The sequence below is a fragment of the Rhineura floridana genome, chromosome 4 (assembly GCF_030035675.1).
Source record: "Rhineura floridana isolate rRhiFlo1 chromosome 4, rRhiFlo1.hap2, whole genome shotgun sequence".
NCBI lineage: Eukaryota > Metazoa > Chordata > Lepidosauria > Squamata > Rhineuridae > Rhineura > Rhineura floridana.
This window is the reverse complement of record NC_084483.1, coordinates 70,988,514-71,015,845: the sequence shown is the minus strand read 5'-3', so window position 1 is coordinate 71,015,845 and position 27,332 is coordinate 70,988,514. Positions and strand designations below refer to the sequence as shown.

Below are 27,332 nucleotides of genomic sequence, written 5' to 3'. Positions count from 1 at the left end.
ATAATTCCAAAGCTTCTCTAGAAATAGGGAGAACAGGGTAGAGAGTATTGCAGGCAAACACACAGGAAAGCAGGAAACTGCTGGTCAGCTATCTCCAGCACTGCCTAACTTTGCTTTAGTGGCCAATTGCCCTAGGGTTAGGAAGGACAAGGGCCAATTAGACTCTAAAGGAGAAAAACTAAACCAAAATGAACAACAGACCTAGAAATGCAGGCAGCAGGGTTGGCCTTACCATTGGGCACAGGGAAGCAGCTGGCTTCAGAGTATCATGAAAGGGCAGCAGATCCTTTGTTGTTTGACTCATGGTATCTTTACTCCTCAGGGAGAGGTACTTATGGAATTTTCTGTCTCTGGTTCCAGAAGAACTTGATTGCTACCCTTGGCTGGGCAAGGTGATGGCACTTGCTGTTTCTCCTTAGGCTGGTCCTAGCAGTTAGTGTCTCTTGCTTCTCTGTATGTCTACAGTCTTTAATCATTCTTAGCCCATTGTAGAGAACCCCTTGTGTTTAATCTTCCAGAACATTGGCAATAGGTACACCTACATATATGAAAATATGCTGGGTTACATCACAGAAATGTATGAAGAAACTTGTTGGGTAACTGACTCCTGTACCAAATGGCCCTTTCCCTATTGCATGCTGCTTTTTAAAACCTGGGAGTTCTCATAGTACTTTTTCATGCATAGGTAACATGCGCGGGGGGAGGGAGCATTTAGTAGCGGTTGTTACAGTTCTGAAAAAGAAAGCAAATCTTCCCACATGCTCTTTGAGTCTGCAGTAATAGACTGCTGCTCAACTTTTAATGCACCGTTAGGCTAACTTCCCTATTTCCCCCCTATGCATGTACTTATACACATACATTCATTCTCTCTCTCTCTCTCTCTCTCTCTGTCTGTCTCTCTCTCTCTCCCCCCTCTCCCCCTCTCCCTCTCCCCCCTCCCCCTCCCCCTCCCCTGAGTCCTGTAGCACCCCACTTTCTAACCCCTTCATTAACTTGTGTTTTCCTCTCCCAAAAAGTATCTATTTCCCGCCTCCCTTCTCAGTGGCTCTGGTTTCTGTTCAGCTGCTGTGTGATTATTTAAACACAATATGTGTATAGTGCATTAACTAATTCTACCCATCAGTAAATACATATAATACATTATTAATTAGGCATGATACATATCAAATGTGTCTTGCATAAATCTACTTACCACATGGCTATTATCTAGTACTTTAACCTTTTTTTTAACTAAACATATATTATTGTGCATTAGAATCATAGAATAGTAGAGTTGGAAGGGGCCTATAAGGCCATCAAGTCCAACCCCCTCCTCAATGCAGGAATCCAAATCAAAGCATTCCCGACAGATGGCTGTCCAGCTGTCTCTTGAATGTCTGTAGTGTCAGAGAGCACACTACCTCTCTAGGTAATCGGTTCCATTGTTGTATGGCTCTAACAGTTAGGAAGTTTTTCCTGATGTCAAGTCAAAATCTGGCTTCCTGCAACTTGAGCCCATTATTCCGTGTCCTGCACTCTGGGACGATCGAGAAGAGATCCCGGCCCTCCTCTGTGTGGCAACCTTTCATGTACTTGAAGAGTGCTATCATATCTCCCCTCAGTCTTCTCTTCTCCAGACTAAACATGCCCAGTTCTTTCAGTCTCTCCTCATAGGGCTTGGTTTCCAGTCCCCTGATTATCCTTGTTGCCCTCCTCTGAACCTGTTCCAGTTTGTCTGCATCCTTCTTGAAGTGCGGAGACCAGAACTGGACGCAGTATTCAAGATGAGGCCTAACCAGTGCTGAATAGAGGGAACTAATACTTCGCGCTATTTGGAAACTATATTTCTGTTAATGCAGCCTAATATAGCATTTGCCTTTTTTGCAGCCACATCACACTGTTGGCTGATATGCAGCTTGTGATCAATGACAATTCCAAGGTCCTTCTCACATGTTGTATTGCTGAGCCAAGTGTCCCTCATCTTATAACTGTGCATTTGGTTTCTTTTTCCTAAGTGTAGAACTTTGCATTTATTCCTGTTGAATCAACAGCATGTCTGTCCTCTACTACATCCTTTTATCTGACATTTGGACATAAATTGCAAATTTCTTGTTGCTATGGATGTGGTTCAGTACTCGGTTATTTATTAATCTGCCATATCATGAGAAATGATTAGCCTGCTAATGTAAGGCACTTCATTACAACAAGCCCATTTGTTGGAGTTGCAGCCCACTTTGCCCTTTAAGAGGCCTCTTGTGTTAAGGCAGAACCATCTCACCCTCTATTGCCATAGTTCCCCTTTAAGAGACCTCTAGTTAATGGATTAGTTATGGTCTTACCCATGTCCATAGCATAACTGGTTTTTCTGTCAAGGGGTATTTCATATCTCCCTCTCTTGTGGCTTCAGGACTACATTTCCAAGTGATGTCTGCTGATCTAATCTAATATGAATCCAGTGGTGCAATATCAAACATATCTCCAACTGTGTGGACAGCTGGAAGTGGGAAAGAGTATCGCCCTTTTGTCTTCCATCTTCTGCTCTAATTACTTTTCCTGGGTGGCGGGGGATGACGATGACTAACCACTTTTGCCACCACCAGAGAAAAGGGGCAGTGAGCAGGTGGGTGCTCAGTTTTTGTGTGTACCAGAGAAAGTCTGCAAGGGCAGCAGTCCATCTCTGGGCTCCATGTTGGTGATCTCCACATTAAAAGGTTAATATGAAGAGAAATAATCTACCATGAATGAGGTAAAAGCCAAGAAAATACTACCGATGTAGTTTTTTAACAAATCTATGATGTGTCATAACAGTGCTTTTAATAACAATGATAATTTTAATGAGGGGGAGTGATACTGCAAGTAGGTACAAACTTTCATTTTTAATGACGCTTCCATAAGTGACCCTCTTCCATAAGGGACCCTTATGACCCTAGCGAATACTTCTTAACATGTTTTGAATCCTGAATTCCTTAAAATCCATTTTATGAAGGACTGTAGGGGGTGTTTTTGTTCAAAGATAAATCTTACTCCAGTATTTTACTACCTTCTATGTGTATCAGTATGAGGTGTGGTCAATCCGTCGTTGCAGGAGGAAGTGGTTCTAGCTGCCCTGAAAGAGGTGGTGGGCTGACTGCTCCTAAAAAAGCCCACCCTGGGCCCATTGGTTTGACAACTACTGCCTAGTCGCAAATTCCCTCTTTTTAGGGAAGGTGATTGAGAGAGTTGTGGTCCAGCAGTTGCAAGTACTCTTGAATGAAACAAATTATCTTGATCCATTCCGGTCTGGGTTCAGGCCTGGTTATGGGATTGAATCGGCCTTGGTTGCCCTTTTATTGGGAGGACAGGGGGAATGCAACCCTGTTACTCTTCCTTGATCTCTTAGCGGCTTTTGATACCATTGATATCCTTCTGGGCTGACTTGGTGAGATGGGTATTGGAGGCACTGTTTTACAGTGGTTCCGATCCTATCTCCAGGATCCTATTGGAGAATAGCATTGGGTGATTGTCTTTTGGCTCCCTGGCAGTTGTGCTGTGGCAGGGTACCATCTTGTCCCCCATGCTGTTTGACATCTATATGAAGCCCTTGGGAGTGGTCATCAGGAGATTTAGGGTGAGGTGTCAGCAATACGCTGACTATACCCAGCTCTATTTCTCTGTAACATCTGAATTGGGAGAGGCTGTGCAAGCCCTGGACTGTTTCCTGGACTTGGTGGTGGACTGGATGAAGGCCAATAAACTGAGTCTGAATCCAAGCAAGACAGAGATGCTGTGGGTTGGTGGTTCCCAAGTGTGGATAATTGGTCAGTTGCCTGCTTTGGATGGGGTTGTACTCCCTCTGAAAGAGCAGGTCCGTAGTCTGGGGGTGCTCCTGGATCCATCTTTGTTGCTAGAGGCCCAGGTGACCTCAGTAGCTAGGAGTGCCTTTTACCGGCTTTGGCTGGTAAGACAGCTGCAGCCATTTCTGTACTGGGATAGTCTGACCACTGTTGTCCATGCACTGGTAACGTCCAGGCTGTATTACTGTGATGCACTCCATGTGGGGCTGCTGTTGAGGTTGGTGTGGAAGCTATGGCTGGTGCAGAATGTGGCAGCAAGACTGCTCACTGGAGCAGGGTCTCGCCAACATATCACCCTGCTGCTGAATGAATTGCACTGGCTACCTATTAGCTACTGGGCTAAGTTCAAGGTGCTGGTTTTAGTGTACAAAGCCCTATACAGCTTGGGACCAGAATACCTGAAAGATAGACTTACCCCTTATATACCCAGTGGATCACTGAGCTCTGCAGGCGAGGGCCTCCTGCAAATATCATCTTATCAGGAGGTCCATTCCATACAACTTAGGAAGCAGACCTTTAGTATAGTGGCATCTACCCTTTGGAATTCTCTTTCCTTAAATATTAGACAGGCACCATCTTTTCGGCACCTACTGAAGACCTTCCTCTTTCAACAAGCCTTTTAAGTAGAGACCTTATCCCATTTTGTGTCTGTGGTGGAATTGCTTTTTAATGCATTTTTAAAACTTTTTTTTTTAAAGGATGTTTTTTAAGCTTTTAAAAAAGACATTTTTAAGGATGTTTTGTTTCAATATATTTTAAAGTCTATGATGTTTTAGACTGTTTTTAGTTCTTTTTTTTACTGCCCTGGGCTTCTACTGGGAGGAAGGGCGGGATATAAATCTAATAAATAAATAAATAAATAATGGATAGCCTTATTAAATTGATGTTTCAAATCAGGGGTCGCCAACCCATCACCCATGGGTGCCGTGGCACACTCAGGGGCCTTCACTGGTGCCCCCAGAATGTAGTTCAGAATCTTAGCTTTCATTTTAAAAAGTCTCTAGCTCTAATGGAGCGAACTGTGAAGTGATTCATGTGAGATGAGCCAGCCTGGTTGCTCTGGTTTGTCAGTGTTATTAGCCAATGAATGAAGGCAGAGCTGTGACTGATGTTTTTTGGATACCAGGCAACAGGAATCCCTGCGGTCCTAAGGAGCTGCTGTTTTGCTCTCCCTTTTAGTGTACTTTTCCTGCTTCAGTCTTTTTTTCTAGTCCTTGGAACCTTCATAGTTTTCCCTTCCTTTTTTCCTAGCAACCAGGTTGCATCTTTCTTGTGCTAAATTCACCTGAGATCAGGTGGTGCTTTAAATTATTTTCTGTAAATACTATTAACCAATAAGTGTGGGTGAATGTTAAAGAATCCCCCTCCAAAAAAATCAAATGTAAAAACATTGCAAAGAGGCGTAGGGATGTCTTATTTATTTTATTTATTTATTTATTTAATTTCATTTATAAACCGCCCTTAGCCAGTGGCTCCCTGGGCGGTGTACAACATACAATAGTAACAATAAACAACAAAATCACTAGATATAAAATACAAATACATAATAGCACTACATTAATGTTAAGATAGCTAAAACATTAAAATACATACAAATGAATTAAAATGCCTGGGAGAATAGGAAGGTTTTAGCCTGGCGCCGAAAGGATAACAACGTAGGCGCCAGGCATACCTCCTCGGAGAGACTATTCCACAATTCGGGGGCCACCACCGAAAAGGCCCTGGATCTTGTCATTACCCTCCGAGCTTCTCGATGGGTCGGTACTCGGAGGAGGGCCTTAGATGTCGAACGAAGTGTACGGGTAAGTTCATAGCGGGAGAGACGTTCCATCAGGTATTGCGGGCCCACACCGTGTAAGGCTTTATAGGTCAGCACCAGCACCTTGAATCTGGCTTTATAGGTCAGCACCAGCACCTTGAATCTTGAGTCTTCTGCTTTGCAGGAGCTAAAGACCAGGGACTCATTAAGAAATCACTGTATACTACACTACCATAGTATACATGTCTACTCAGAAGTAATTCTGTTTGTGTTTAAATGGGGCTTACAGAATGGCAGCCTAGGCTTTGGTTTAGGATTGGCATGGGGGAAAAGCAGGGTTCTTAGGCCTTTAACAGCTGTATGGCAGGCAGAACTTCCAACAGGTCAAGTCTTTTCTAGTATGGAAGTGCAATTATAGGAAAACTTTCACCATGACTACTCTCTAATTTTGTGTTAGAAAAGGCTTCATGGCAGCCATTTTGACTGGTGCCCCCAGCACACACTCAAAATTTGAAATCTGCCCTCTGATCCGAAAAGGTTGACGATCCCTGTTTTAAATCATTGTAGAAAGAGAGAGGGGTTGTGCTTTCCTTTGCATTGTTCTATCATTACTGTAAAATGCTTTACTTTATTGTTAAGGTTTTCTCTTCTGAAGGAGATCTTGGATTAATACCCCACCCTACCCCACCCAGGGTGAGAGAGTATGGAAAATAACCTTCAAAACTCTTTATTTTTCATGAGGATCTCTTAATCTATTAAATTTAGAATTACATAATTGGCAGTTTAGCAAGTTCTGTATCAACAGCTTAAACTAAAAACAACACACAATTTAGTACAATCTTAGATGCTTGTGTAAAAAAAATTCCAGTAAATGCTCTGTTCTCTAGCATACGCCAAAATCACAACGACAAATTTTTAAAAATCTGTTGAAATAAAACCGTATACTGAGGTAGTTTTTTGGCTTAAATATCTTTCATCTCAATCAGAAATTACTTTGGAAGAGATGCGAAGGTCCTTGTATTAAAAATAAATTTAAATTGTGGTTAATTCTATGGGTATAAGCATTCAAACGAAAATCCTTTTGGGTTACAATTTACAGAGCTGGCATTCTAGTCAATGTTTTACTTTGCAGGTGCAGTTAGATTCAGTTAAATAAACCACTACTTTAAATAATCACTCGAGTGAAGCATAGCAGTTAAAATGGCATGAAAATGTTTGCTTAATTTTTTTACTTGCCTGTCTTTCATTTTTCCCCTTCAATATTACACCCATATATGCCTCGTGGTGGGACATCTTTGGACTTTTTAAAAAATAAAGCATTTTCTAGGCATTCTCTTAAAACTATAGAGATACTGTAAACAATCACCATAGATTATTTAGGCTTGTCTAAACAATTTATACTGTTCACTATTACTTGAAAGCCTGATATGCAACCTTCATGCCTCCTCTGAAATAATACATACAGGTGAAACTTAGTAGTGTGTCCTTTCAGTCTTTGATTACATCGCCAATTTTCACAAGATGGTACCCCTTCCTTTTTTTCATTCTCCATTTTGTTTGTGTAGTTTGCTAAAGTGTTGTGGTTAGATCTGGAAAACTCAATAGGTGGCCCTAGGCAAGCTTTTTGCACAATAAAAATGCTGCTACCAGGCTCCTTGGAGGCAGGGCAAAATATACATGTAACAAATAAAATAGTGATTTATATCAGTGATGGCTTACCCTTCAAAATCATGGTGTTTATACTTAGTAATTTTGATAGAATTTTGGTACGGGCAGTGACGTGCAGAGGCATTAGACTGGTTGCTGAACCATTTAAACTGTTTTAGAAGAAATAGAAAACAAAATAAACCCTTTTAGTACCCTTCATTAGCCAACATGGTTGGCTCTTAATGGCAGGACAATCAAAGAATATTAAGAAGAAATTAATCCACGTTGGCCCAGTTTTCTCTTAATGGTAAACCATAGCTAATTGTTACTATGAACCCAGAGATTGCTCCCCCTTTGCTCTTCCAGTAGCATGAGCGGCAGATTGCAATCCTTAACATCGTGTTATGTCTGAACTGGAGATTATAGTTTGTTTTGCTCCAAACAAATCATGATTGGTAAGCTTAAAAGAAACTTTAGTTTACTAATTATGGTTTGTTTGGAGCAAAATGAACCACAATCCCAGATTCAGACATAATGATAAGCCTGGGAATGTGATTTCCTTATTGCAGTAGAGGTGGAGTGAGGTGGGAACCATCTGCATGTGTATGTAAACTATTAACAGTGGATTACTATGTTGTGTGAATGCTGCAGTAGTCTAATTTGGTAAATGTTTTTTATTGATTCCTCCACCTCATACTCTCTTGCTGACACCTATGTTACTGGAAAACCATTTCTAGACTTGCTAGAGGAGTCAAAGGAAGGGAACAGTAGGTAAAATAGGAAGTAGCTGATGGGATACTGTCATGAGAATGTTATCATTGATTATAACTTTGAAATCTTTACATTCAATGGTAGAGTGACACATTCTTTGTGTCAGGTTAAGACTACGCATGGGCTCCTTTTGGGATGAAGGGCAGGACTTTCCTCTTTCAACAAGCCTTTTAAGTTGAGACCTATCCCAGTCTGCATCTGTGTCAGGATTGTTTGATATGTTTTTAATAATGTTTTTAACCCTTTTTTAAGGTTGTTTTTAAAAAGTTTTTAGTGCTGTTTAGTTTTAATGTATTTTACAATCTGTTTTTATGATGTTTTAAAGTGTTTTAGTGCTTTGTTTGCCGCCCTGGGCTCCTGCTGGGAGGAAGGGTGGGATACAAATTAAATAAATAATAAATAAATAAATATAAATTTAAGAAATATATGCATTTCTATGTCAACATTTTTGGAGATAATACCTGGGAAGGTGTGGTTCATGGTGAGATCACATTGCAGGGGTTAACCTTTCCCTCACTGTACTATTTTCACTATGAAAAACCTCCCCCACCCACCCTAATTTGTTGATCGTTATTAGTAACAATACTCTGGCGTATTCTGACTTGGAGCTGGAGAGTTGTTAAAAAAACAACTTAGTGTTACCTTAAAAGCCCATGCGTAAAATCCTGTAGTCTACCACTGCACTTCTAACGCCTGTGTGGTCACTCTAACTTGAATACAGATCAATGAAACCAGGAGGTAAAAAGGACTCTAACTGTACCCACTCGTAAGAAACGCAAAATCTTTTTGCTTGTCTGTGTGTGTAGTTTTTTAAAAAAATTCACACCTACAGTACCCAATTCTCCTTACAGAAGAAAGATTCTGTTCTGCTTCAAATAATCTCCTAATATTTTGTCATTATAGCCTTTCTAAAAGCAGTGCAGATTAATAAATGGTAGTAAAACAATTTTGTGACATTGATTTGCCCTTTAAACAACTCTTTGTGCAGATGCTCGTAGCTCTGTGCGTATTCTGTGGTTGTTGCTGTGCAGCTGGAAATTACGTGGGAGACTGCTGGCTTCCTCTGAGACAGTTACAGGTGGCCAGATGTGGGTGGGGTGAAAGGAGGAGACGCTGTGGGAGAGGTACAACACCCACATCCTTTGGCATACACTGTAAGAACTGCTACTGTTTGTTGGCATATGCTTTATCTTAGAGCAGGTTTGATTTGTGCTTTTTATTTCACTGTTAACTGTTTTGCTTGACTGAGCTTTTGGTTTCAAATATGCCTTTCTTTTTTGAGTTAGTGAAATATTTATAAAGTTATCTTGAAAAATGGACTCCCTTCAAGTTGATCCCAACTTATGATGACCCTATGAATAGGGTTTTCATGGTAAGCGTTATTCAGAGGAGGTTTACCATTGCCTCCCTCTGAGGCTAGTCCTCCCCAGCTGGCTAGGGCCTGCTCAGCTTGCCATAGCTTACCCGTTCCTTGTCCTAACTGCCAGCTGGGGGGGCAACTGGGCTCCTTGCGACTATGCAGCTTGCCCACGGCTGCACAGGTGGCAGGGCACGTAACCCCTGAGCCACTCACTGTGGGGGTGATCTTTAGCTGGCCCTTGACACCCAGGAGACAGGAGTGGGGATTTGAACTCACAGACTCTGGACTCCCAGCCAGGCTCTCCTCCCCACTGTGCTATACCAGCTGTGTATAAAGTTATCTTGCTATAAGTTATTTTGGTCCAGTGTAACAGATTGATTGAGTCAGAGAGAATTCAAGAAGATAAGAAGGGCCTGCTGGATCAGGCTAGTGGTCCATCTAGTCCAGTATCCTGTTCACACAGTGGGCAACCAGATGCCTATGCGAAGCCTGCAAGCAGGACCCGAGTGCAAGCCAGCACTACCATGTATTAACCTGTACTGCACATGCCACAACTGGTATTCAGAAGCATATTGGCTCTAACTATGCAGGCAGAGCATAGCTATCGTGGCTAGTAGCCATTGATAGCCTTCTCTTTGTCTAGCCCTCTTTTAAATCCATCCAAGTTGATAGCCATCACTGCCTCCCGTGAGAGCAACATTTATAATTTAACTGTTCGCTGTGTGAAGTAGTTTGCTTTATTTATTTATTTATTAAATTTCTATACCGCCCCATAGCCGAAGCTCTCTGGGCGGTTTACAACATAAAAAATCAATTACAATATAAAATATACAATTCAGCTTTGATACAGTTAAAAGGAAAAACAATACCACATTTTAAGTAAACATAAGTAAACAATAAATCTCATAACATAATAACAAAATAAATGAAACAAAACAAACAGAGCAGTTATAATAATATCTGCAACATTCTCCAATGTCTCATGTAAAATAATACAAAAACAACACATTTTACAAAACTAAACAATGAAATAAGAGCTAGCTAGCATTACAAATAACATAATAAAAACCTAACAGAGTAATAAAACAAGGAATCTTCCATGATCTTTTGTCTCCAGGCGACCTCAAGGTGACGCCAAGCACGATGCTAAGTAGGAAAGACACAGGATGGTAGAGTTGTGGAGTAATTGGAGCAAGTGGCCACAGCTGCCACAGCAGACAGAGTCTCTCAAACACAGCATTCTTCCACACACACCCAGCTTCAGGCAGCCCCTCTTCTTTAGTCTGTCCTGAATCCTCCAACACTCAGCTTCATTGAATGTCCATGAGTTCTAGTGTTATGAAAAAGGGAGAAAATTTTTTTCTCCATCTACTTTCTCTGTGCCATGCATAATTTTATACCCTTCTATCATGCTGCCTCTGACTCACCTTTTCTTTAAACTAAAAAGCCCCAAATGCTGCAACTTTTCCTCATAGGGGAGTCACTCTGTCGCCTTGATCATTCTGGTTGCCCCTTTTTTGAACTTTGACTAAGATCCAAAGGTGCATTCTCTTGCCCCAGTATAAGTTGGTTCTGCTGGTTTCTCTGATATCCCCTGATTATTCCCGACCATGTTGTAGTCCTCTGTGCCACATCCCTCTGTTCTGGAGAGTTCCTGGAATGCCAGCAGCGCCTTTTATGGCAATAGCGAGGAGGGAGTGAAAAAGACCTGTTGTTGGAGTTCTGTGTGAGAATACTCCCTGCTTTCCTTTCAGTACAAGGGTTTGATTTAGGCTCAATATACCCTTAGAGCTCTAAAATCCTCTTATCATTTACTGAGGGGTTCTGATTTCCTCAGGAGAATATCCGGGACTCTTCTCATCATAGGGCACCCATACTTATCAACAAATTATGTTTGTCTGCCCTTTTTTAATTACAGAACCCCTCACGAATTCTGTTCCTTTATTCTTGGAGTTAACTCCACTTCTCTCATCTGTTCAGTAAATTGCCTTGTCTATGCCACAGTATCCTCCTGTTTTTAGCCTTCAAGGTCTGTTACTCTCAGTTATGCATTTAGCTTTGCTCTGCCTCCCCAAGTCTTCCCCTCTCCCTGTACTCCAGTGGAGGGCAGGGATGACAGAGTATGTGCATGCCTCTGGTGGCGTTTCAATGCCTTGTGCTTCTGCATCTTTTGATCTAAGCTGTTGGATTGAAATCCTCAATCATAAAGCTTGGGCCATCATTCTTAACTTTTAACCTACTTCTCAAGATTCAGGGTTGGTTCCAGGCTTGGGGGGAAGGGGTGTTGGGCAAAGTTCTCTCCAGATGGTTCCCTCCCTCAGTGGACCCTGGCAGAGTATCCTGACAGCAAGTATATTCTCAGCAGTGCTCCAGGTACCACCAGATGGCTCAGACAAGCTATCATTTATGTTTCCTGCAATGTGTTGGAGCAATACTATGAGAAGAACATTGTGGGAAATTTAAAATGGTGGGTAGAGCCAGCTACCTCTCATTGTTCATAGTGCTGGGCCAGAAAAAAATATTTTAACAGTGGAGCCAGGGTGGGCTTTGCTAGACCTGAGACCTGGACTCCTTTGTTATGATAAAATGGAGATGACTCCAAACACACTTCCTTGGACGAAAGGTGGGATAGAAATATGATAATCAAAACCTAGTGTTTTGTTGTGGCAGGAAGAGAAGTTCTATTGCTTTTCTCACAATACACTAGTGCGGAAGGAGGTGGATTATGAGGCCCTTTCACATTCCTCATTTGTACATTTCTGCTGTTGGATCAAGACTAATAAAAAACTGTGTTTCTCAGTAGTATTGAAATTGTTGTTGGACCAGTTATTTGCCAGTAATTGGAAGGCATACATATTGGTAGACTAAATTAGCAGTAGATTTTTTTAAAAAAAAAATGTACACAGCAGGTGGATAGCACTGTAATCTATTTTTTTCTTACACTTGTTTGAAAAGATGCCTGATGCTATACATAAGGCTTCATGAAGAGCAACTTAAAAACATTTCAGAAAAAGAGCAAGCAAGCAAGCTGTATACCGGAAAGGATCTTTTGAAACTAATAAATAAGAGAGACTGGGTAGGACGTGTGTTTGTATGTCTTGTTCTGGAATGGTGAAAGACTCAAAATGCACAGGCAGAGGTTGGACTTCTAAATATTCCACAGTTCTTTTCCATATTGAATAATGGCCCACACAAGCAGTACTATAACAGAACAAATGTTTTGTCTTTTTTGGAGGGAGGGGGAGAGGAGGTCTAGAACATCCTTCCCCAGCCTAGTACCCTTCAATGTTTTGGACTACAACTCCCATCAGTGGGATGCATAATGGTCAGTTGTGCTGTTGCTTTCAGCTTTGCAGAAACCTGTCTATTCTTCTGCTGTTTTATGTTGCTCTTCTGCCCAGCTTCTACAATTTTATTTATTTATGGATCACCCAATCACAGAATTCTTTGGGCAGTTTACAGAAGGGAAAATGAAGATGATAAAACAAGCACTTGGAGCAATTTTATTATATATTTATTTATTATGTGATTTATATCCTGTCCTTCCTCCCAATCGGAGCCTAGGGCGGCAAACAAAAGAATGTGTAGTTGTAGTACAATTAAAATTTTGTTGACAGCAGTCCTAAATGGTTATGGTCCTGTTTCACCCTGTTGGGTCCTGAACAGAAGCACTCCCTAAGTGATTTGGGTATACACTGCAACATCCTTTAGCAGATTTAGGACACTTTCTTCTCTTATATCAGGCCTATCATAGTACCTTGCTGTTAGAATTTGCAAGTGGAAACTGTAACAGAATGTTGCAGTGTATCTTCATTCATAGGAGGAGTGCTTGTGTTCAGGACTCTGGACAGTCTGAAACAGGAGCCCTGTACTGTTGTTCAGAGGACAGGGGAGTTTCTGGAATGGGAAAGGGATAAAAGACACATTTTTTTTCTCCACCTCTGACCCTAGGCTTTCTCTTGCTTTACTATTCAGTACTAGAAGATTGCCAGCACAAAATCTGAGCATTTTGTAGTTATATATTGGAGGGAAGGATATAGTTTCAGAGATGTACACACTTACCACCCTCATCACGCAGCATACTTATTATAAGCTCTCAGGCGTGAGCAAACTAATTCCTTCTTTTTTTCTTTGTGTGTGTGTGTGTGTGCATGCACACATTTCAACTGTCTCCTAACAGTCTGTGTTTCAACTGTTGTCAGCCTCAGAGTTAATTGCTGCTCACAGTCTGCCTAACTTTGGTTTCTTCAGATCCTTTCCTCCCTCCTCCACCTTTCTAGGCTCATTTGCCATCAGCAGTCTGTAAGCTCCCAGATTCTTGTACGGAAGCTTTTAAAAAAAAAAAATGAAAATTTTTAAATCTACAAACATCAATGTTTCTTCATTCTAGGGAGTTCCTCTAAGTGTGTAGAAATGATTGGTATTTTGGGGGTGACTCCGTTTTACTTCTAAACTGATAGCCGCTCAACATCCTGAGCTGGCTATTACAGCAAATAATTAACATGAACAGTCTAGCAATGTTTAGGATGCACTGTGGTCCAAAAGGAAGTATATCTGGGATGGAACAGATGAATCGTTTCATTGAGATGCTTAGATGAATCTCCCCCCAATCTCTGTATGCTTTGTTTGCTCTTGAAAAATCTAGGAGGCTACTACATTTTTGCAAAACTCTTTGCACCTCTGTAAGATGCCCACGAATGAAATACTGTATGCAATAAAGACTTCAATGGGTTTTTTTTCCATATAGCAGTTTCTCAGTTGTTGCATGGGATGCACATATCTCTCCATATGTTGCTGGGAGATCAGATTTTTCTGGCACCTAAAATAGCATAAAGTGTCTTGTCACTAGGAAAACTTTTTTCCCCAAGCTGGCACATCAGTTGTGACTAGAGCTGTGTTGAAAGTGGCATGTTTCTGTGTCACTATAGGAGGCATTTCTGTTGGATGGAAACCATGTATTTAGAAGCAGTTTTGTTGCTCTCCTGTAAATACACTTCCGGGTTTTTTTTGCTGGCTTAAGGCATAAGGTTAACACAAAGATGTTAAAAAAGGTCCCATTTTGCAGATGTATAATTCAGCAACACACTACTTATATGAACCTGTCACTCTTTGTTCAGTTTCATGTCTTTCATTGCACTTGGAGGGAAAGAATGATTGCTCTCTCTTTTTTTCCTTTTTTTTTTAGTACAAAAGGCAGTTTACTGTGGTGGAATAGTTAGAATAGAATCACCTGGAATCTTGTAAATCTGTCCCCTTCTTGCTTATTGATTTTGGAAGTAACTAAATGATATTCATCCTTTTCAGCTGTTTTAAAAAGTAGTATTTAATGGTGAACATCTGAAAATAAATGGTTGGGGGAGAGAGTGTGAGATTGCAGAGTTGCATTTGATTTCCAAACCATGCAACTTAGTTGGGACTAAGTACCTTTGTAATTGGTTGGACTTCCAAATACAGTGTACATATTATCAAGCTAGTAATACTGAAAACAATTGCATCAAAAACTCATGTCTCATTTTTCATTTCTGTTTCAGCTAACTACTCTGGGTGTCAGGATGGATAGATTTCTGGCATTTAGAAACAGCTGTTAATTCAAACTCTGTGCTCTTTGCTTTCATTCTGTCTTCTACCTTGTAACCAGAATTTGTTTATATCCTTATATCCTTAGACCACATATTCTGGAGTACATCAGTTGAAGCCCCATATTAGCTATGCAATGAAATTGGTTGGAAGTTGCAAGCATACTAGCTCGTTCAGAGTGGATAAATCCTGCCAATTTACAGGTAAATAGGACTAAGGGCTTTTGTGCTGGACACCTCTGAAGCTTACTTGTATGTGTTAAGGAAACATTCATACTTTGGGGCAGAATTTGATGAAGTTTGCAGGCAAGGCTGCCTCTTAGTGCATAAATCCTACCAAATTTCAGAAGGAAAGCTGCAGTGGTTTTTCCACAAGGGAAGGTGTTAGTTTTAGGATGGATAAAAAAAGGAACCTCTTAATATTTCCTAATGTTTTGTGGGCAATTGCTCTAAAAATTACAGACAGGAGAGAGGTACCCCTGGATAAGAAACAGACAAATAGTTCCAAATTGTTTGCCAAATTGCAGACAAATAGGTCTAAGGGCTTTTGTGCTAAACACCTTTGATTTTGGGGTGGGAAAGACCAAAAGGAATTAGTTTTCCAGGTAAAATCCTTCTCTCTGATCTGTCAGTCACAAATAGGGGTCTCTCTCCACTCTGGTGTTTGTTTTGTATTACCTCCTCCCTGATATTACGGTAAGGTTAGAGGTGTTACTTTTGCTTTCAGGAGATACTTTTTTAATGGATTTTTTTTTTATAGCTGGATTGTCAAAAGTGCTTCAGGGATCCCTGCTTGTGCAGCTGCTCCTTACTTCTGAAAAGCCAAAAATCACTCCAAGTCACCCTACTTCGCCTTGGGATTTGCATACTCCAGTTACTAATACATGTATGATCATGACCCAGTGTGAATTATAGTGCCAGACACGACATAGCTGGCACACCAGCCAAAGTGAAACAAAAGCATTCCTGCTCATGTGCATGCATGCACAGACGCACACGCTGCTGCACAAATTTTGTAGCTTGTCAGCTATATGAAACAGACTTCTCTCTGGAAGACATCCTTCATACATAGCCTTTTTTTTTTATTTAACAAGGTTTATACAGAAGCTGCTCAAATGAAGCAAATAGTTGCTTCGCAAGTGAAAGTTTCTCTGGCTGAAAACCATAAAGTACTCTTTGCAATAAAAGTACTGTAAAATTATTTTTAAAAATAATTCTTATTGAAAACAGCTGTCCATTCTGTATTCTGTCCTTAAGTAGAGTCAATAACTTTTGCCAAAGCCATATATTCCTCCATATATATTTATATTTTACCTTTTGAGGAATTTCATTCCAGGCCTCTCAACCCTGCGCCCACTTTCATTCTGTCTAGATACTGCTTTGCCTTCTCTGATAAAAATAGATTGCTGAACTACACTGTGCTATGAGAGAAGGCCTTCCTTGATGAGAAGATGGTGGTCCTCCTATGGAATTAGGAAATAGTAACTGACCCTTCTCTGCCTTCTCCAGAAAAATAAAACTACTGCTCTAAGAAGTTGTCCCTGTTTAAATAGACTTATTTGGTAATGCACATGTCTCTGGCCTCTAAACATCAGTCCCAGATGTCAGCCAGGCCATACTTTCATTCTAAAACTGGTGGCAGAACTTCATTCCATGCCAGGCACTAGAGTGTTGTTGGCTAGGAAATCTCTGTGTAGCTAAATTAGGAATTCCTCTAGTTTACTTCTCCCAAAATAGATCACCAAGTCAGCTTCCAAGCCTTTAGACGTTTCCTTGATTCAAAGATTTTCTCTTGGAAGAACTTAATTTGCAAAATTATCAGTATATTGGAGCTGACATGCTTATAAAGGAGTTTTGTTTCTTCATCTATATCACTTGTATTTTTTTAGATGTTGTGTTTTTAGAAACCCAAGCTACTGAAAACATGACAGTAGACCATCCTAACCAGGCTGTGAAATTCTCTCCAAATGTCGCTTGGTATTTAATAGGCTCAGTGGTATGACCTAGCAGCTAACACATTCGGTTTCCCATTACCAGCCTGCTGAGATTTATGGATTCTCTTTTTCCTCCCTTTTAATCTTGGAGTTGCTTGCCAAGTATGGAATGTTGGCTGTGGCCAGGTTCGAGGCAAGATTTATTTTTGGGGAGCGGAAGGTTAAGGAGGAATGGGCTAAGTCTGTGCCCCTTGTGTTTCAATATGCGTCTCTGCTGAAACTTGCCACTTTCAGCTGGTACCTACCTTGAAAAATATGATTAACGTATGTATTACTTAATTTCATCTTAGTTCAGAGATGGATGGTCTACCGATAGGGCTCTGTATTCTGCTCTGTAGGCTACAGAGATTTTTCTCCTTTGCTTCATCCTGGATTTCAGCAGGTGGCAGGCAGACTGAAAAACAGAGATTACACATTTTTAAATGTTGTTGGGAATATTCAAAGAACGCTTTAACCTAGCCCATAGATGGAAGGCAAAAGTTGTCTACAAGGGAATCCATGAAAGGCAGTGCATCAAATAACCAGATTTTATATCCTGCTTATAAAAACAAACAACTCTCCAAAATTTCACTAGATATATAAAGTTCAATATGTGATTAATTTGAATTTGAATTGTTTAACATATCCTCATATGAAAGGGTGGATTCTAGCAATTAGTAATTTTGCTCAACAAGTGTGGATACTGGCAGTTTCCATCTGATAGAAATAAAATTGGACTAAATTGTCTAAAAGGAAGCCCAATCATTGGACTTAGCTGTGCTTCCTGTCTCTTTGTGAGCCCCTTGGAATAATGGATCCATTTTATTCAAATTTCTTGGTAAAAAAAAAAGCAGCTGTTGTTGGAGTGTGGGAAAAAGATTTCCTGAATCTAGCCACTGGTGTTTCAGGAAACTGAATAGTAAGCATGAGTTGAGCAAAGGTCTCGGCTGATGTCTGCAAATTTGTACTCCCTACCCCAACATAACCACCACCTTCTTGCTTCTTCATCCCTGCTCCTTGATGATCTTAATGTTACCATCTGTCACATCAGCGAATATCTAATACACTGATACCTTTTTTTCTGCAGACCTTCTCTGTTAACCACATTGACTTAATTGGATATCTGTTCACTTGAGCTTCCAATACTCACAGGGAGATTGGACGGGCTCGTTCCTGAAGTGATTTTATGGAAATAACTGGAGAAGTTAATACATATTAAAATGTATATCTTGGTCTTAGTATAATGTGATCACATAACTTCTAAAAAAAGATGAAATAAGGAAAAGTAAACCAAGCTGTGCCATATTCTTTGTCTAGAATGTTCAGGAGTTTTTATAAGTGTATTCCTTTTCATATTCAACTAAGGGGCTTTACTGATAAAATGTGCATATCAACTTTTCCTATGTCTGAATAATAATTTCATGTAGATGGCCACCCAGACTTGTAATCTGTAAGCTTGCCTGCCCATCTCACCTCCCAAAGGTAATAATAGTTTTGGTGTTCATTCCTGATCTCAAAACTCATTTTGGCAAAGCATTCCAATTTACTTATTGATAACGCATGAATGCTTCATTAAATGGCAGATTTACTTAAGATATAAGGGGATGAATGATTTGTTGAATTCGTTCTGGGAATTCAGTTCAGTACTGTAAACCAAAGCTAATTTCTTATGTTGAACAGAAAGTGACAGAGGAAAAGGATGACAATTAATAATAAAGGGTAGAAACGAAAACTGCCTTTCCAACATGTGGAATGTGTGGGAGGGCTGTTTTTGCACCTTGCGCTAGAAGGTTGCACAAGAAAAGTGAGCAGAAGAACTGCTGTAGTAAGATCTACATACTATAGTCTATACCACTGTACAAACTCTTGCACAAGCATTTTTAGAAAAGCACTAGAGGCTGTTCTTACAATCATGATTGTTTGGTTTCAGCTTCTTGTCCCCTCCCCCCATAAAATGTTTGACATGCCCATGTAACTATAGGTGAAGAGAAGAATAAAAAACACACAATACAGTATGTACTCAAAGCACTTGACTTGCAGTATCCTTGTATAATGGCTTGAAGCACAGGGGCTTGCTTAAAGCCACCATGGGTCAGTTAATGGATGCGCTAAGATTTGAACTGGGGATTTTTGACCACAGCATGCTTTCCATGCAATATCATCTTTGTGGAAGGAATAACTTGTTACAGTGGTGTAGCGATTGATTTTGGAAATTTTGAAAAACTTGTTTTTGGACCCTGTTAAAAAAAATACAAGGATAATACTGAAACATGTCAGTCTGTTTTGGAGCACAGATGTCTTCCTTTGTTCTTGGAATATAAGCAAATAGCTTGAAACAAATTCCATTATTCAGACACTTTGTCTTGAAAGTAGCAATGTATCCTGTTAACAGAATAAAACTCTAAAAATCAACTTAACAAGATTACTGTCTGTAAATATTTATAAAACCTATGAGTTGCACAACCCCCTTTAAATGAGATTATGTTATGTTTACAATGCTTGTGTCTTGTAACCAATATGGTTTAACACTGAATCATTTGTATTTGATTTCTGTTGCTTGTTCAACTTCATGCTTTAAACCATTAAGTTGCGAAATTCACATGACTGCCCACTTACCATTACTTTGAGAATAATTGCATTAAATCATTTGTTCATAGATGCGGATAGCCGTAGGGAACTAACACTGGATATATATTTAAAGGAAGTCTGGTATGTTTGTAATCCACAGTGTGAACTGCTAGCTGAGGGTTAAAACATACTTTCACGATACATCTGTGCTTAGATAACGTGATATTAGTGTAATCCATGAAGCAGATCATTAAAGCAACTTCATTGGCTGAGATCCAGATTAGCACCTGTCTAGGTTTACACAGCCACTGGCACTTTTCATCATTTTGTTTAGTAACAGAAGTCCATCTCACTGCTTTGTTGCAAAATACTATTTAAATTTGGGAGTCAAAAGCAGTTTGCAGTGTGGAATGGTGGGGCTACTGCATGTATGCATTGCTCTGTTATGTGCCTAGAGAGGAATCTTTACCGATTTTTATTTGAAGCTGATTCAATACACTGCTTTTTTGTGAAGCACATTTGTGCTTGAGGAATGGTCATCAGCATTCTGTTATGAAAACTTTAATCTTTCTGTTAGAATCACGGTAGAAGCAAGCTTGGATGGCATCTAAATCTCGGTATTTATGTATCTTTATTTATCTACTGATCCATAATTAGCATGAAGAGTAAAGATAAATATACCGACTCCAAAACCAACTTTATTTGCTACTCTAATGCTGAACATCAACAGAAAATGAGCCAAAGTATAGATCTTTGCATTTGGTTATCTTCTCAAACTCCCTGTATTTAAATGACTGAATAAACAAAATGCAAATTCAAACCATGAAAATACTCCTGTCCATTTGCAAACAGAAAAGCTATTGGGGAGGCATGCTGTTATGCCTCAAAGAGGCGGTAGTGAGACCACTCCTGAAGAGACCCAGAAAATCTTAATCACTATAGGCTGGTAGCAAACGTTCCATTCCTGGGCAAGGTCCTTGAATGAGTGGTTGCAGGCCAGCTCCAGACACTCTTGGACGAGACTGATTATCTGGATCCATTTCATTCGGGTTTCGGGCCTGGTTTGGGCATGGAAACAGCTTTGGTTGCCCTGTATGCTGACTTCTGTCGGGAGAGAGACAGGGGGAGTGTGACTCTGTTGATTCTCCTTGATCTCTCAGCGACTTCCGAGACCATCAGCCATGGTATCCTTCTGGGGAGACTGGCTGAGTTGGGAGTGGGAGGAACTGCATGGCAGTGGTTCTGCTCCTACTTGGCGGGTCGCCTCCAGAAGGTGGTGTTTGGGGTACATTGCTTAGCACCCTGGACTCTCCAGTATGGGGTTCTGCAGGGGTCAGTTCTGTCCCCCATGCTGTTCAGCATCTACATGAAACCACTGGGTGTGGTGCTCCAGAGCTTTGGAGTGTGTTGCCATCAGTATGCTGATGACACGCAGCTCTATTTCTCCTTTTCATCTTCTTTAGGTGAGGCTGTCAATGTGCTGAACTGGTGCCTGGCTGTGACAATGGACTGGATGAGGACTAATAAACTGAGGCTCAATCCAGACAAGACTGAGATGCTGTTAGTGGGTGGTTCTTCTGACCAGATGGTGGATGTCCAACCTGTCCTGGATGGGGTTGCACTCCCCATGAAAGGAGCAGGTTCGTAGTTTGGGGGTTCTCCTAGAACCATCTCTGTCACTTGAGGCTCAGGTAGCCTCGGTGGCACGGAGTGCCTTCTACCAACTTTGGTTGGTGGCCCAGCTACGCCCCTATCTGGACAGGGATAACCTGGCTTCAATTGTCCATGCTCTGGTAACCTCCAAGTTAGATTACTGCAATGCTCTCTACATGGGAATGCCTTTGAAGACGGTTTGGAAACTGCAACTTGTGCAAAATGCAGCAGTCAGATTGGTAACAGGGACCAGATGGTTCAAAGATATAAAACCGATTCTGGCCCACTTGCATTGGCTGCCTGTATGTTTCCAAGCTTGGTTCAAGGTGCTGGTTTTAACCTATAAAGCCTTACATGGCTTAGGACCATAATATCTGATGGAACACCTGTCCCGACACAAACCCACCCATACAGTACAGTCAACATCCCAGGCCCTCCTCCGGATGCCTACTCGGAGGGTATGTGGGAGTCAGGCAACAAGAGAGAGGGCCTTCTCAGTGGTGGCCCCCAAATTATGGAATGATTTTACTGATGAGGTGTGCCTGGAGCCAACCCTGTTATCTTTTTGGTGCCAGGTCAAGACTTTCCTCTTCTCCCAGGCATTTTAGCATGTGTTTTTAAATTGCTTTTTAAAAAATGTGTTTTTCAATTTGTATATTTGTTTTTAATGTTTTTAATTGTTGTAAACCACCCAGAGAGCTACGGCTATGGGGCGGTATACAAATGCAATAAACAAACAAACAGCCAGCAGGAAACCTATGAAAGTAGGGGCAGTATTTTGAAGATAAAGCTCCACATTTTTGTGAAGTCTCCATCCACATTGTGTGGCTGGCTGTTATCTTTTGCTCTCTCTTCCCATGCCTGCTTGTTACATCCAGTTACTGGCTTGTAAGGCTAAACAGTGTGGGGTAGAGGACAATAGTTTTGAGGACTACCTTTTGACATTGCCATGAAAATTTGTGCCATTGTATAGAAAGGAGGATTCTTTTATGGTAACTTGGTGTTGGCAGAAATGGTGCAGTACCTTAGAGATTATGAGTTGGATCTAGAATTCATATGAGCAGAACTGTGCTCACATGATATCTCTTGTATGGCCCTGAAAAGTTGCTCTTTGGGGTTGGGGACTTCCATAATAGCCTGGGAGGTGGAGGAAGCTGCAGGAAAAAGAGGGAAATTGGCAAAAAAAATTGGGAGGAAGGGCGGGATATAAATACATACATACATACATACATACATACATACATACATACATACATACATACATACATACATACATACCAGCTTCCTCTAGCTGGAGTCTCTGCTGGCTCTCATTCCAAATTGCAAGTGAAAGAAGCTTTCAGCATTTGGCAGTGGAGACTCCATCTTTATTTTGTAAGTGATGTGGTTTTACAGTTGTCATCTATATATACAGTTGTGGAGTGTTTCCATAATTTATTTTTGTATACATTAAAATTCTGATATTGCAATAATGTAATAAGACCTGACATGCTGAGGTTGATATCTTGATGTTGATACCTATTTGTATTCTTCAAATGTATTCTTCATGTTTAGCTAGAATGCTGAACTGTACAAATTGTACTATTGACAACTAGTCACTGTCAACTGCAAATTGTGATTGTACTTGAGCTCTTTTATAGGGCTTAATGTGTTCATTGAGATACTGTATATGGAAGTTAATTTTTTTAATCTATAGAACACACTCAAGAGAATAAGCCTTCTGGGTAGCTGTTAACTTAAGAGGAATATTCTGATGTTTGGCTTGAAAACAGGTTAAACTATTACATTTTGTAACTATGTTATACTTCAAAAGTTTTTAAGTACGTAGAGATACTAAACTTCTGTTTTTGGATTGTACTCAATGTTGAGGTTGAAACAGATTAATTGTTTTCCACGTGCAACAGTTGTTGATACTCTTGATTAAGGAAATAATAGCAGACAAATGGCCAGATTGTATTAATGAAGAATTCAGGAACAGCTGTACCTTTTAACACTGGTTAAAACTGGTTAGGGTAGTAGGCATACTAACTGCTACCTGAATGCCACAGTCTCAAACATGTTTCTGCTTGGGACATGGAATTTGTGGAGCAAGAGCACTACAGAGCAAGGACCGCACACAGGCTGTTGTGCAAGGATGGGGAGCCTATGGCCCTCCTCCACCTATTGCGGGACTCCTAATTCCCATCAACCCCTGCCAGCACAGCCAATGATCAGAGGTGGCGGGAGACACAGTCCAATAGCATCTGGAGAGCCAGCAAAGAATACCGGTAGAACCATAGTTCCACAAGGACAGAGCGGGAACTTGAGGCACCATACTGAGATATGTTGTAATAAAATACTGAACTTTCAGGCTGACACCCTGATGCAAAAATTGAATGGGTTTAGGCAATGCTCACTCTCAGTTTCTCCCTACATGTATTGGGGGAGTGAGATCATATAGCTTAATTCCCCAGCTCTAACACAAACCCTGGGCATGAAGTTTGAATAGGGCAGCCTTTCCCAACTAGTGGGCCACCAGATGTTGTTGGACCACAACTCCCATGAGCCTCAGCCAGCATTGCCAATGGTCAGGAAAGATGGGAATTGTGGTCCAACAACCTGGTGGCCCACTAGTTGGGAAAGGCTGGAATAGGGCATATGCATGTCAATCTAACATGTGCAGCTTGTTTTGAAATCAAAATTGCACTTTAAATTGGAGGAAATTGACCACTGAATTTGGGCATACATGAGTACAGCCTACACAAACATTATGACTATGTGTGGATAGCCAAGTTGTCATAGCCAGGGTAGGATGGGAGAATGTGCTCTCATCCCCCCCCTCCACAGTTAAGGAGAATATAAAGTAAGATTCTGACATTGTCATCAGGTGGGCAACTCTCTGATAGTCTCTCGGTATTTTAAGTTCCACCTTGGAGGACCTAATCTCTCTGTACTGTTATACTGGGCTGCGAGGCAAGTGTGAGTGAAGGACTAGGCTACCTTGGTGTTGTTGTTGTTGCTGCTGCTGCTGCTGAGGCTCTCTACAATGTGTTCCCCATGTGGACTACCTCTTTGTTATGGCTTAGGCAAAACTGGGAAAAAATTTTTTCCAAGAGGCTTTTAATGTTTAACTGGGCTACTGTTCTTAATGACTACTGATTTTTACAGTAGTTCTTTTTTAAATGTGTAGCTTGGTAATTGTTTTTTTTGTTATCATAGAATCATAGAATAGTAGAGTTGGAAGGGGCCTATAAGACCATCAAGTCCAACCCCCTGCTCAATGCAGGAATCCAAATCAAAGCATTCCCGACAGATGGCTGTCCAGCTGCCTCTTGAATGCCTCCAGTGTCAGAGAGCCCACTACCTTGCTAGGTAATTGGTTCCATTGTCGTATGGCTCTAACAGTTATGAAGTTTTTTCTGATGTCCAGTTGAAATCTGGCTTCCTGCAACTTGAGCCCATTATTCTGTGGCCTGCACTCTAGGATGATCGAGAAGAGATCCCAGCCCTCCTCTATGTGACAACCTTTCATGTACTTCAAGAGTGCTATCATATCTCCCCTCAGTCTTCTCTTCTCCAGACTAAACATGCCCAGTTCTTTCAGTCTCTCCTCATAGGGCTTGGTTTCCAGTCCCCTGATCATCTTTGTTGTCCTCCTCTGAACCTGTTCCAGTTTGTCTGCATCCTTCTTGAAGTGAGGAGACCAGAACTGGACGCAGTATTCAAGATGAGGCCTAACCAGTGCTGAATAGAAGGGAACTAGTACTTCACGTGATTTGGAAACTATACTTCTGTTAATGCAGCCTAATATAGCATTTGCCTTTTTTGCAGCCACATCACACTGTTAGCTCATATTCAGCTTGTGATCACCGACAATTCCAAGATCTTTCTCACATGTCGTATTGCTAAGCCAAGTATTCCCCATCTTATAACTGTGCATTTGGTTTCTTTTTCCTAAGTGTAGAACTTTGCATTTATCCCTGTTGATTTCATTCTGTTGTTTTCAGCCCAATGCTCCAGCCTATCAAGGTCCCTTTGAATTTTGTTTCTGTCTTTCATGGTATTAGCTATGCCCCCTAATTTTGTATCATCTGCAAATTTGATAAGCATGCTCTGTATCTCCTCATCCAAGTCATTAATAAAAATGTTGAAGAGCACTGGGCCCAGGACCAAGCCCTATGGTACCCCACTCATTACCTTTGCCCAGTTTGAGAAGGAGCCATTGATAAGCACTCTTTGAGTACGATTCTGGAGCCAGCTGTGGATCCACCTGATAGTTGTTTCATCCAGCCTACATTTAGCTATCTTGCTAATCAGAATATCATGGGGCACTTTGTCAAAAGCTGAAGTCGAGATATATTATGTCCACAGCATTCCCACCGTCTACAAGGGAGGGTTACTTGATCAAAAATGAGATTAGTTTGGCAGGATTTGTTCTTCATAAATCCATGTTGGCTCCTAGTAATCACTGCATTGTTTTCGAGGAGCTTGCAGATTGATTTACAGTGGTGTAGTTGTCCAGGATCTCGGGGGGGGGAGTCTAGTCCCCCTACTTTTTTGGGAGCAGGGTCCCTATGTCTCCAGCATCCTACCAACCAATCAGCATGAAAAGGGAGCGTGTTAGTCACTGAGAAGAGTTTTCTAATATGCTTCCTTGTCTTTTCCTGCTGATTGGAGCCAGAGTGAAAGGAGGTGAGTCAGCTACTGAGAAGACTCTTCAGTAGCTAACACCCCCCCTTCATGCTGATTGGCTCTTAGAGCTGTCTGTTGTTGTGGGAGAAGGCATTAGTAAGGATCTCATTCTCAACCCAGGATCAAAAAAGGTGTCTGTGGCTGTGACTATCATGAAGGAATCCCACACTTCTGAATTTGCCACTACACTACTGGTTACTTTTATTGTATATTTTTCTTGTCAGCTGCTTTGAGTTTTCAATGACCAGAACAGTGAAATAATAGTTATAATTGTAATCATAGTGATCGTTTGTTCCTTCTTTCTGGACATAAGCAACACATCAAGCTGCTCTCGTTAGGCTAACGAGTTCCTTCCTATGTCCAATATGTCATAACATGAAAAGCAGTGAAGGTTGGTCTGTTAGGGCAAATGGGGCACCACCAGGGTTGATAAAAATCAATGGTTTTTTTTAAATAAAAAATTTAAATTGGATTTTTAAAAGTTTAAATTGGATTTCAAAACTCAAAACAATTAATTAAAAAAGAGTCAACGATATCATGAATACTAATTATACAACTTCTAATTGAATAACAGCGGTTTATGGAGATAACCTGATCAGTCCTGTTCTGCAGGTGGTATACATGACGTGCATGCTCTCTCTCTCTAGACCTTGCCTCTAAGTGCAAAGATAGAGAAGGTCAACGAATAGAGAATTTGGAGAGATGGAATTTGAACAAGAGGAGACTAGTGAAGTGGTAATAAGCTCTTAACAGCAGTAGCCTCTTTTTCCGTTATAGAGATATTTTTTTCTTCGTTTGGACAAATTCATTCCAAATTGAGAAATTAATTGGGACCTAAAAAAGGAGGAAGACATAGGTGAAGAAGAAGACTGAGTTTAACTGTACCACCCAATATTTTAAGTTTCTCATGCTGACTTGGATGAAATTGCCTAAATTTTGTTTTTAAAGAACTTTACATTTATCTAAAAACTAAAATAGTTAACCATTCAAATATCCATGTGCATGTTTTATTAATGTTGTTTATTTATTCTTCTGATTAGTTTTTCTTCTTCAACAATCTTATTAGTACAGTTTAAAAGCCTGTTTGGTGGTGGTGATAGTGGCACATCATGAGAAAAATATCATGATTAATTGAACAGTTGGAGCTGGTTAATCTCCTGAATAGCTTCACAAGTTTAATCTCCTGAATAGCTTCACAAGTTCATTCTGCTTTAGTACTAAAATGACCAAATTATCATTCCATTTTTCATGAAAATTAATCTGAAAACAATTCAGAATAATTGCTTGGTGTGTACCTGCTTTCTTAATGACACCTACGTCTCTGCATATGTATTGAGGTTATATTAAACAATAATATACTTTGACTAAGAAATGGTTAAGTAGAATCTTCCTCATTAGTGATTTCAACTGTGATTTAAATCATTAAAACTGAGTCCTTCAGCGAAGCAATTTAAAACATGATTTAAATCAAATCAACCCTGAACACCACCCCAGCCAGTGAACACTCTCCTCTTCTGTGTTACTTAACACAGTCTTCTTCTC

At 40.6% G+C, this 27,332-nt stretch overlaps 1 protein-coding gene across 9 annotated transcripts in view; it reads left to right on the top strand.

Annotated features, from left to right (window-relative positions):
- The window catches only part of BACH2 (BTB domain and CNC homolog 2), a 244,345-nt gene that overhangs the window by 20,210 nt on the left and 196,803 nt on the right, over positions 1–27,332 (top strand). For 2 of the 9 annotated variants that reach the window (XM_061623338.1, XM_061623342.1), the window contains one exon: positions 15,015–15,129. The exons of the other annotated variants lie outside the window; for them this stretch is intronic. The gene's annotated coding sequence lies outside the window, so the exon portion shown is untranslated. The remainder of the gene's footprint in view (positions 1–15,014; positions 15,130–27,332) is intronic. 9 annotated transcript variants of the gene reach the window in all.